General features: G+C 43.0%; 1 pseudogene; it reads right to left on the bottom strand.

Moving 5' to 3' along the window:
- Nucleotides 1-904: 904 nt before the first annotated feature.
- On the bottom strand, nucleotides 905-2,730 carry LOC136610143 (E3 ubiquitin-protein ligase TRIM11-like; annotated as a pseudogene).
- Nucleotides 2,731-11,500: the final 8,770 nt, after the last annotated feature.

Raw genomic sequence — 11,500 nt, 5'->3', positions numbered from 1 at the left:
AGAAGGGTTAACTAGGTGGTAGAGAGCTCCATGCCAGGAGTGGATGTTTTCTTTTTAGACATGCTGATTTGGAAGGTTTGGTTCCAGGCTTCCATAGGAATGATCTAGTATACTTGTCAGAGATTGAGTTGGATATTTTTATTATGGAGTTGTGTAGATGATTGAGGAGGCTGTGGGTGTTGGGGGGGGCCATGTCATTAGTGGATGCCATGGCCCGGTGGGGGATTGTTGCCCGCATTAGGCAGGTGGGCAGGTAAACTTGGGGAGAGTTTGGTGGTGGTAAACTCGTGTCTGTAAGACAGAGTTTACATGAACTGTTATGGTTATTGATTGGTTAATAAACTTGGGTCTGTAAAACAGAGTTTACAGCAAGTGTTATGGTTATTATTGATTACATTTCTCCCCAAATGTTTGTAACCCCGTTAATAAACACCGCGGCCTTATTTATCCAATATTGGTGTCTGTGTCGGGTATTTATAAGAGTTTGGTAAGGTTTTAATAAAGCGTAAGATCCCATGCTGTGTGACCGAGTCTATGATCCTTCAAGCAGCTCGAACTGAACCCAGTTGGATTCGGAGCACAAGAATATAGCTGTAGCATTCCATCGCACTAACAGCGCACGCATATAATACGCGCAAAAGCTGTCAATGAAAGGACATTGCTTTCACTGTTCCGCTCACGCTTGCCTGTATTTTATTGCGTATGTTATGTGCGTAATAAAGAGCGCAGCATGTTCTATTTTACCGCATATAATGCACATAACAGCCCTATTGTTCTCTATGGGTGCGTTCACAACACAGCGCTTACACAATTACATTACATATGTATGGCGGTTTTATGTTGCCAGGAGACAGGAGAAGGAAATTGAAAAAAAGAAGAAACCAGCCAGCCGGTGCAGGACAGCGTGAGTAAAATACGTGTACATGTGCAGGCATAACCGTGTAAGAACATGACAATACGCAGGGATACGCAGTCCCCTACTCCGGGAAAATGGTCAAGTGGGCCTGGCTTTGGTTATAATCACCTGCAGCCCCACCTCATTCATCCCATTGGCTGTCTGATCTACCAATCAGTTTGTCTTTCAGTCCTGTCTCTGGTCAGTTTCTATTATGGTTTCTCCCAGTTGTTGCTTCTCCCAATATTGTTATTGAACCATGAAATACACATAATACAGCATGAAGCGGCTCGGTGAAGGAGGCAGTGAAGGTGTGTAAGTGTCTGATGGGGTCACACAGCTCATAGAAGGACAGCCGCCCGGCCTCATAATCCAGACAGATCCTGAATCTATGACTGGATATAATGTGAGGTAACAGGATCTCTTCACTGTCATGTCTCACTGAATACTGATTATTATAAGACCTCCTCAAACTCCAGGACTTGTTATTATCTCCAATGTATGACTGCTGCCCCCTCCTGTCTATACTGGGGTAACACATCCCCACCATCCACAACACTGATCTACTGTCCATACTGATCTACACATCCAAGTAATGTCGTCCCGAGGAGAATCTCCGGCTGCTCATCACCTGATTATCCTGGAATCTCTCTGCTGTATCTGGACAGTTCTGGTTCTGTTGTGTCCGGGTTGCAGTTTTCCGGTCATCTGATATACGGATATAATTAGCAGCTGTGTTTACATCCAGTAATATGTCTACAGGACCCTCCACATAGATCCCCCACCTTATACCTCTTATTATGTCACATAATGTGTGTAATGTGTCTGAGATCACAGCCACATCCGGACCATCTACATCATGGAGCAGTTTATTATGTCCCCCTGTGTCCCCATCACCTCCATCATGTCCCCCCATGTCCTGAAGATCACACAAGTCCCCGGTGTCTGGTTCCTGTAAGACAGTCAGTGGATCAGTCATGTTACACAGCTCCTCCATGTGTCTCATCTTCCTAGACAGCTCGTCCTTCTGTATTTCCAGCTTCTGAATGAGAGTAGAGGATAAGAGTGACTCTTCCTTCTCCTGCCTAGAGATCTCGCTCAGGACCCTCTTCTCCAGGTCATCCAGCTGTCTCCTGATGTCTCTACACAGGGCAGTCACTCTCTCCGCTTCTCCAGATACTTTTTCTTGAGCTTTCCTCCTGCTCTCCTCCTGACTCCGGACTCTTTCCTCCGTCTCCCCCCTCCTTGTGATCAGTCTCTGGAGAACATTTCTCAGTCTCTCCTTCTTCTTCTCAGAGGCCTCATCCAGCATCTCCACCCGATGACCCCGATGTTCTCTGGCCAAACTGCAGGACACACAGATACAAATGGTGTCCTTAGTACAGAAGTACTTTAAAAGTTCCTTATGGACAGAACATTTCCTATCCTCCATGTTGGCTCTGGGCTCATATAAGACTTTTTTTTGCTTACTTGCTGTGAACTCTCAGGTGTTTCTCGCACAGAGAAGCTTCACAATGCAGACAGGATTTAGCAGCCGGCACAGGAGAGTCCACACAGTAAGTGCAGAAGATCCCGGCTTCCGTCTGTGTCGGAGGAGTAATCAGGAAGTTCCCCATGATGTTTGGTAGAGCCAAGTTCCTCATCAGTGCCGGCCGCTCCTGAGACTCCTCTCTGCATTCAGGACAGGAATAAACTCCAGCCTCGTCCTGTGTATCCAGCACACGATGAATACAGACCCGGCAGAAGTTGTGTCCACATCTCAGCATTACAGGATCGGTATAAGTGCTCAGACAGATGGAGCAGAGCAGCTCGTCTCTCACAGCAGCAGACGCCATGGCTGACAAAGAAAGAGAGCCCCCTCTCTGAATACATTGATAGACACCTTCAGAGACATGTAGTTCATCTACCATCTTATATAAAGAAGACATGGGACATGTTTTATCTCTTTTAAAGGACATCACTTGGAGAGATACGTCAATATGGGTGACATTAGATGTATCTTCCCTTTATTCTAATATTTTACATCATTTAGGTCTAGAAGCAATTTCACACTTTTTAGAAAACGACCCCCTCATGCCGCTTAAACAGAAAATATTTTTAATAGAAGCCTTTAGTTTTATTCTAAATAATAACTATTTTACCTATAACGAAGGGTTTTACATACAGACGAGAGGAACAGCGATGGGGACGAAATTCGCCCCCAGTTACGCTAATTTATTTATGGTTTTTTTTGAAAAAAATATTTTTAATGATGATAGAATTTCTTTTTATAGGCGTTTTATAGATGACATCCTATTTATTTGGGAGGGTACCCCGGAAGATCTTAATATGTTTATTTTAAAAATTAATGATAATAATTTTAATTTAAAATTTAAATGCAATAGCAATAAAACCGAAATAGTTTTTTTAGATTTGGTTTTAACAGCTAAGGAAGGTGAAATACAGTCGCGTACTCATTTTAAACCTACTGACTGCAACAGCTTTGTAAATTTTTCCAGCTGTCACAAAAAAGAGTGGAAAACGAACATCCCTTTCAGTCAGTTTAGGAGGATACGCAGGAATTGTTCCACTATCGATATGTATGCCTCCCAAGCACAAAGTTTAAAAGAACGTTTTAAAAATAGAGGTTACCCTCCCGATCTTATTGAAGCCGCTTATAATAAAGCTTATATTGGTCCTAACTTTATAGAAAAAACCCAGAAAGATAATAAGTTAGATGTTCAAAAAAACACTCTATTTATTACTAAATATAATTCACAATGTAACCTTATTGAAAAAATTATGAAAAAGAATTGGGAAATTTTAATGAGAGATCCCATGCTCCATAAAGCAATCCAAAATATACCAAAAATAGTCTATCGTAGAAGCAAAACCCTACAAAATACACTAGCCCCCTCGAATCCCCTAAAAAAATTTCAAAAAGAAATATATAATAAATAGAGATGAGCGAACGTACTCGGCCACGCCCCTTTTTTGCCCGAGTACCGCGATTTTCGTGGGTGAGTGGGGGGGTTGCAGCGGGCCTGCCCCCCGGCGCCCCCCAAATTTTTTCACCCGAGTACTGAAGTACTCGAAAATCGCGGTGCTCGATCGAGTAATTACTCGAAACGAGTACGTTCGCTCATCTCTAATAATAAACCTAAGACAGTAGGAGTATATAAATGCGGAAGAAAACGCTGTAAATGTTGCGACAATATTGGACAAGGAAGAAAAGAGGTCTATTGTAATAGAGAAAAGAAAAACATAAAAATAGACCAATTCCTGATTGTTGTTCTCGTTTTATAACTTATTTAATTGAATGCCCATGTGGACTACAATATATTGGTCGCACCACAAACACGTTGAGTTCTAGATTAAACCAGCACAGATTTAATATTTCTAGAGGGTATATGAAACATAGCGTTTCACGACATTTTGCGTTAAAACATCAAAAAAATCCAAAGGAGCTACGCATTACACCTCTAGAATATATCGGCACACACTCCTTCTCGAAATGAAGAACCAGAGGAATGTTCTGGATCTATAGGATGGATTCATTAGTACCTGCCGGGTTAAATGAAGTGCTAGAAAAAATATAAAGAACAACACTATATAGAAAAACTACATTAGAACAGAAATATCTAGAGAGCACTCTGTGGGTTTATATGGTATTTATTAGAAATATGTATTAGAAGGAAATAGATATAATATGATATATGATGTTATTTATGTCGATTTTTAGGATTGTTTTTTATATTAATTTATAAGCACTCTCGTAGGGAAATTAGACATGGATTAGAAAAACACCCCCTTCCTTGTATAAGAAATAGAAATAAGATATATATATATATATATATATATATATATATATATATATATATATATATATATATATGCATTAATAGTATTTTTTATGGTTAATGGATTTTAAAATAAGTTCTTTCACAATTATGAGAATGATTATGTTGAAATTTTATTTGTTGCATTACATTGAAGGTAAAACCGCTGACAGCGGAGTTTTAAATGTATATCCCTCAGCCGGAGTCCGGAGCTCGACGCACAGGGACGGAGTTACGTAAACTGCGTAAACTTCCAACGCAGCTACGTAAACGGCGTAACTTCATTCCCCTAGAGCCGTCATATTAAAACCGCCGTCGCGTGATGAAGACGTCAGCGAAGGTGAGACCGGCGTCCCATGCTGCAAGCCCCGGACTCCGTTCCCATGGAGTAAATGTAAGTAACCCTATATAAAGCGATCAGTATTGTGTCCGGCCATGCTTGAAAAAGGCGCTTATAACAGCACCGAAACGCGTTGCAAGATTGATTTAATTTTATGTACATGTTGTACAATTACAATATACTTTGCTGTATATTGCGCTGACCTGGCAGTTCCTTATTTGGATTGCAAAACCCCAAAAAAAGAGCGCAGAAGGAGTTTTTCTTGTTTTCTATATATTGCATTTCCCCCATTGTATGGCTTACCACCTACTGGGGCTTCGCCCACTGCTGCATCTCCTTGGACCAAGGATCATTGGGGACCTTGCATAAAGAAACACCTATAGTTCTACAGGCTAACGGGGATCATTGGTGCAAGCGGGTTCCTTCTTCACACGTGGGATCCCGCTTTGCACCAGGTGAGTAAAAATCCCTCATATTTCGGATTTCTGTGTGGTGGCGCGGATCTATATTTTGTGATGGCTGACAGAGGAAGAGAGAAACAAAACTACTACTTCCTGACCCTCATAGACCTATGAGCAAGCTTTCTTCTGTTGACTAACGGGTGGGGCTGCACGGCACAAGATCAGTCGCTATTAATCTGTTAATAGACAGTTGTCATAATGATACTATGTTTCCCTGAAAATAAGACCCTGTATTATATTAATTTTTGTCACAAAACAGGCACTGAGTCTTATTTTCGGGGGATGTCTTATTATACTTACCTACCAGGCTCAGTCCAGGTTCCTCCCGCTGCTCTCTGGACCTACGACACGCTGAGTCGTGGCATTGATTGGCCAATTTATAAATCCCGCCTCCACAACGCGATGGCTGTGATTGGTTCATCGAGCGCTGCGTTCATTGGCTGAGCAGCAGTCGATGAACCAATCACAGCCATCGCATTAGTTCATCGAGCGCTGCATGGATTGGCTGAGCAGTGCTTAAGAACCAATAGGAGCCATCGCTTCCTGGGGGTGGGATTTATGAATCCCATAACCAAAAAGTGATCTTCTATGTGTGAATGAGAACTGCAGGACGCACGGCGGAGCTCCAGGCGGCAGCAGGAGGACCTGGATCAATCCTACTAGGTAAGTATTCAATTTTTTTTAATGTAATGCAGCTAGGGCTTATTTTCAGGGTAGGGCTTATATTTTAAGCCTTCCCAAAAAATCTGGGTAGGGCTTATTTTCAGGGTAAGTCTTATTTTCGGGAAAACAGGGTAGATTATCTCTGCTGTATATTTAGGGCCTACATTGTGATTACATATAAAGCATTGGGTTGTTACTTGCAGTAAATTCCTCTGTTATTCCTCTCTTTAGAAAGAAATTCAATAGAAATCTACTGAAAATAAAGACTTACAGCAGAGATAAGAGAAGAGATTCACCAAGATCCAAATTCATGAAAAAATCAGACATCTAAGAAGTTTATGAATTAACCCTTTGCAATCCAATTTTGGATTCAGGGTTTCCTAGGGGGCTTTCTCTTTCTGCCATTATACAATGCCGCCATCTGCTGGCTAGAGACAGTACTGCGGTATGGGACATGCTGGAGCGGTCCCCCAACAACAGAGCGGCTAGTAATATACAGTAAGAATACCCTGCTGGACGTCTTCTGACATCGGCGCGGTACAGCTTTCAATCAGAATGTCTTCAGACGTCAGACAGTGGATTGCAAAGGGTTAAAGGGGTTGTCCCGTCGTGACAAGTGCGTGTATGCACTTCTGTGTGGGCCTTACAATGCACTCTGTAATATACTTTGTGCATTGAATATGAGCCATACAAAAGTTATATACTTACCTACAGGAGTGCCCCCCCCCCCCCCATGTTGATGATCTCATCGTCCCTAAGCCTGTGGACAAGCCCGGTACAGATTGCAAATGCACAGTAGCTGCTGTCAGGCCGTGATCGTGCTTTGCCGTGGGGACTATCAAGCAGCAGATGGTAACTGTTACTTGGAGGGAGGGGGGAAGGTGTGCTGACAGTGTGCTTGTCAGGGGGGGAGTGCTGTCGAAGTACTTGTCGCACCTGTGGGCGGCTGGGGTGCTGTCAGTGTACTTATAGCACAGTGTGGGAGGGTGCTGTCATTGTACTTGTTGGGGGGAGGTCTGTCAGTGTACCTGTCATGACGGGGGGGGGGGAGGAAAGGGGTGCTGGGAGTGAACTTGTCGGGTGAGTTGGGAGTGCTGTCAGGTCAGAGTACTTGTGGATGGGGGCTGCTGTTACTGTACTTGTGGGGGGTTGAATGGGAGTGCTGCTAGTGTACTTGTCACACCATGGGGGGTGCTGTCAGTGTACTTGTCAGGAAGGGGAGCTGTTAGTGTACTTGTCAGGGGGGCTATTAGTGTACTTGTCAGAGGGTAGGGGGGCTGTTAGTGTACTTGTCGGGGGGGCTGTCATGGCACTTGTGGAGCTGGGGGGGTTGGGGGTACTGTAAGTGTACTTGTTGGTGGGTGCTGTCAGTGTACTTAACCGGGAGTTGCAAGGTGGGGGGTGCTAGCGTAATTGTCAGGGGGTGGGGAGGGATGGGGGGTGCTGTCATTGTACTTGTCGCGCCGTGAAGTAGGGTGCTGTCAGTGTACTTGTCGTGGGTGGGAGGGGTGTCACTATCACTACAGGGGGTATTGTCAAGGGTGGCGGCTGGTGTCCCTAATACCACTGAGGCAACTATTGGGGGTTACTAGTACTGCTGGGACAGAAAAAAACTAGTAGTCCCGAGCTCCTTATAAGGAGAAAGTGTAAAATATATATATGTAGATATTTTCAATTTTCTATACAAGCACTTACTTCTTTTGGAGGTCCCCTCCTAGGAGACCCCACTTTGTCAAAAGATGCGGTGAGGAAGATGTGACTACGGCTGATGGTTGGAGTCTCCTCTGTTCTCTTGTGTAATCATGGTGACTCTTGGTTTCCCTGCAGCTGGATGGAGTCCTGCCTCAATGAGGAGCTGTGGCCCCATATGGAGCTGGAGGAGAGTCTGCACAACGGTGTCACCCTTGCCAAGCTGGGGCATTTCTTTGCTCCAGAGATTGTACGAGGACCACTGAGGAAAATCTTGTCACAAATCCAACGTTGTTTTATGTTGGTTTGAGGATATGAATGTTCCACTGTGAGGGTATGTATATATTGCCATATGTTTTTTATGCTTTATACCTATATGCAAGTTCTATTCAATTCCAAATAAGAAAAAACTTAATCTGTCGCCTTAACATCAGATATTCCAAAGGCCTTGCGAGACAAAGACAAAATGTATCTTAAAACCCAGCAAAGGAAGAACCAGACACAAGGACGCGTACTTGGCCGTTTTCCCGGAGGCGCCAGTATCAAGATAACGACTGTTCAAATATGTATATAATTTTCTCTGTCTCAGGCCGGAAATCTGGACTTCCCATATATGGTTATGCTGTGAATTTCAGCCAATGAGCCCATCACCCATTTCTGGTGATGGGACTACAGGGTATAAGATCTCATGTAATCTGTAATAAACGGGCGGAGCGCAGCCATGTCCCCGTGTGAGGAAACTATACCAGACTTCTCTGTGTGGTGTCTCTTCTTACCGCCGGCAGCGGGGCAAGTGGGGTGGGCCTGATTGGTGCTGTACGTAAGAAAATTTACCCTGACAAAATGGCGCCCGAAAGTGGGGCGGTAAAGCCGGAGTCGTACAACGCATTCCGCCCGGATCCACGCCGCGGTGAAGCCGTCCTGCTGCAAACCGAGCCTGATCAACTCGCAGAACTCCAGAGGTAAGACCAGCATATATTTACGTTGTGTTTTACACTGCGAGTCTTGCAGCAGGACTGACTATCTGTGTTTTGTGACCGGACGGGTTGGGTTAAGAGTTCTACACGGTAACTCGTGTGGGCTCCGGGTTTGCCGTCACGGACCACGGACCGTGATATGCGCACCAATCGGTCACCCAGAAACTAGTCTGTAGTCTATTTGTACTTTGAAGTCCGTAGTGTTTTAACGATAGTGGAGATTGTTTGTTGTATCTGCAGAATTTTTTTTTCTCTTTCTTTTCATTTGGTCTCATAGAAGAAGGGACCCTCGGTTTGAGTTTATTTAGTTGTCAATGGTTTAGCTGAGGAGAGGGATGCACTCTGTGAGACAGGTCCCATAGACGAAGGAACCCTCCGTTTTAGTTTAGTTTAGTTGTTGAAGGTTTAGCTGAGAGGGATGCACTCTTTGGGACTGGTTCCATGGAAGAAGATGCCTTCGGTTGTTTTGCCATATATAAGGGGCTGACAATTCGGGTCAGAAGGATGCACTCTATGGAGCGTGTTATTATTATTATTGTTGTTGTTCTAATATGCGTAAGACCTTATTAAAGAAGACAGAGCCTTTTATGGGCTGCCGCCGTGCGGATGAATTTGTAAACTGTAAGAAAACTCTAATGAAAATGTGTGACACCAACCCGCACGGTAGATTACAGCATGGTGTCTGGGAGTAGGTCTTTAGGACCAAGAAGCGCGCCTTAAAAGACCAAGTGCTGAGCAGGAGAGAGAGACAGTCAGAGAAAGTTATGTACACATTATTTGTTTAAGAAAGTATCCGTAAGTGAAATGTTGGAAAGTACAGTAAGTGATCAAGAGGGTGTCAGGAGAGTGTCTATTGAAGGTTACATTGGCAGTTAGGTAGGGAGAAAGTGCTGAAGGAACAAGCAAGTCGAGAAGAAGGTTACAAAGCATGTGATTTGTTGGCAAAGAGAGAGGAAAAAGGTGTATAATATGTATAATCCATACTAGGTGGATATATATGTGTATATATGTATATACTGTATGTGCAAATAGTTAACTGAGCTTGCTTTAAGTGGGAGACGGTTTGTTTACCCAAAGCTGTAGAGTCTGTGTAGCCTTCCAAGGTCAAGAAGATAACAAAGCGAGAGAAAATGCAATAATAACCCTGGATTATATATCTGCTTGCTGTAATGGAATGAAAGCTTGAAATGAATTTAATTAATTATACTGTCTTAGTAGGCAGAAAATATAGCAATTTTTTTGGTATATTCTTACTTATACAGGGGTTTAAAATGCAGAATCAGAAGGTCCCAGCATATGTGTTAATTATGAGTTCAAATGCAGGCTAAAACAACTCTATTCAGTCTGTGTTTCATATTCGTGGAGAGATAACAGTTTGTTTTAAAAAGGTGGGGGCTTTCAGATTCACTCTAAGCTCAGGGTCACGCATTCTAAAATACTTCAGCGTTTAATACAGCATACAATAGTTTCAGTAAATAAGAAAGAGAGAATGTCTCAGTCACTCAGCAAATTTTTTTCACATAATTTGTCAAAAATAGCGCTCATTCACAATCTCATCTCAATAGAATCATGTACTTTATATAACATTATAGCACTCACCTCAATGTTTTTCAACTGTTGTATGTTTGTTTGTCAAACTTTTTTTTGTCTGTGCATCTGTATGTACTGGGACAGCTTCAATGGCGGGTGACGGAGCAGACTTGAGAGCATGGATAGATGAGAGTTAGTGACCAGTGTTCAAATGTGTGATGCAGATATTGACTGGGAATAAAAGTCCCCCCCCCCCCCCATGCATGGGACTTTACTTGGTTGTGATGTGGATGCTTAGACTGTCAAGCTCAAATGAGCTGTGAAGAAAGACGCACGGAGCCAATATCGAGGGCGTGGATCTAGATGATGTAAAGGACGTAATGTTTCATCCCTCTTGTCCAAGGGAGGGGGTGAGGATCTTGAGCAGCTAGTAAAAGTTTTTTTTGGGTTTTTTTTTCTCTCTCTCAAATTTGATAAGACATTGCAGGCAGGATCACATTAATAATGAATTTGCTTAAAGGAATATCACATTTCCAATATTAATAGGTGTTTGTAGATTATTCTGCCCCGATGTAACTCATGTCTGTTATTGGTGCTAACATCTTACAGGCCTTATCTGCATCCATCAAATCTTTTTATAATGTTGTACTACTTGAACTCGGTTACTCTTCTTACAATTTAGTAACCTGGTTCAAAGGGGGGGAGGAGAAGGCATAGGTGATCCAGGTATTGCAAATCAGCCATTTTTAAATTTTTTTCTACAAGATTCTGATCTTTTTGAAATAGAATATCAGCCTGATTGTCCAGCAGTGATGCAACAAGAAAATTTAAGTTTTAAAAAGTTACTGAAAGCCTTTGCTAATAATGCATATTTTGAGTTGTTTTTTATAGATGCTGCCAGGGTGATTGACGACTCCACACTGGATATGCAGTCGTAACACAACATGACACTGTAAAAGCAGAATCTCTGCCTCCGCATGTCGCAGCACAAAAAGCGGAATTAAAAGCACTCACGGAGGCGTGTGGAGTGGAGGAAGGTAAGACGGCAAACATTTACACTGACTCCCGGTATGCATTTGGCATAGCTCATGATTACGGCCCAACATGGAAGGCCAGGCAACTTGTTA

The sequence above is a fragment of the Eleutherodactylus coqui genome, chromosome 2 (genome assembly GCF_035609145.1).
Source record: "Eleutherodactylus coqui strain aEleCoq1 chromosome 2, aEleCoq1.hap1, whole genome shotgun sequence".
Lineage (NCBI taxonomy): Eukaryota > Metazoa > Chordata > Amphibia > Anura > Eleutherodactylidae > Eleutherodactylus > Eleutherodactylus coqui.
The sequence above is the reverse complement of the archived record's forward strand: the minus strand, read 5'-3'. Positions and strand labels throughout refer to the sequence as shown.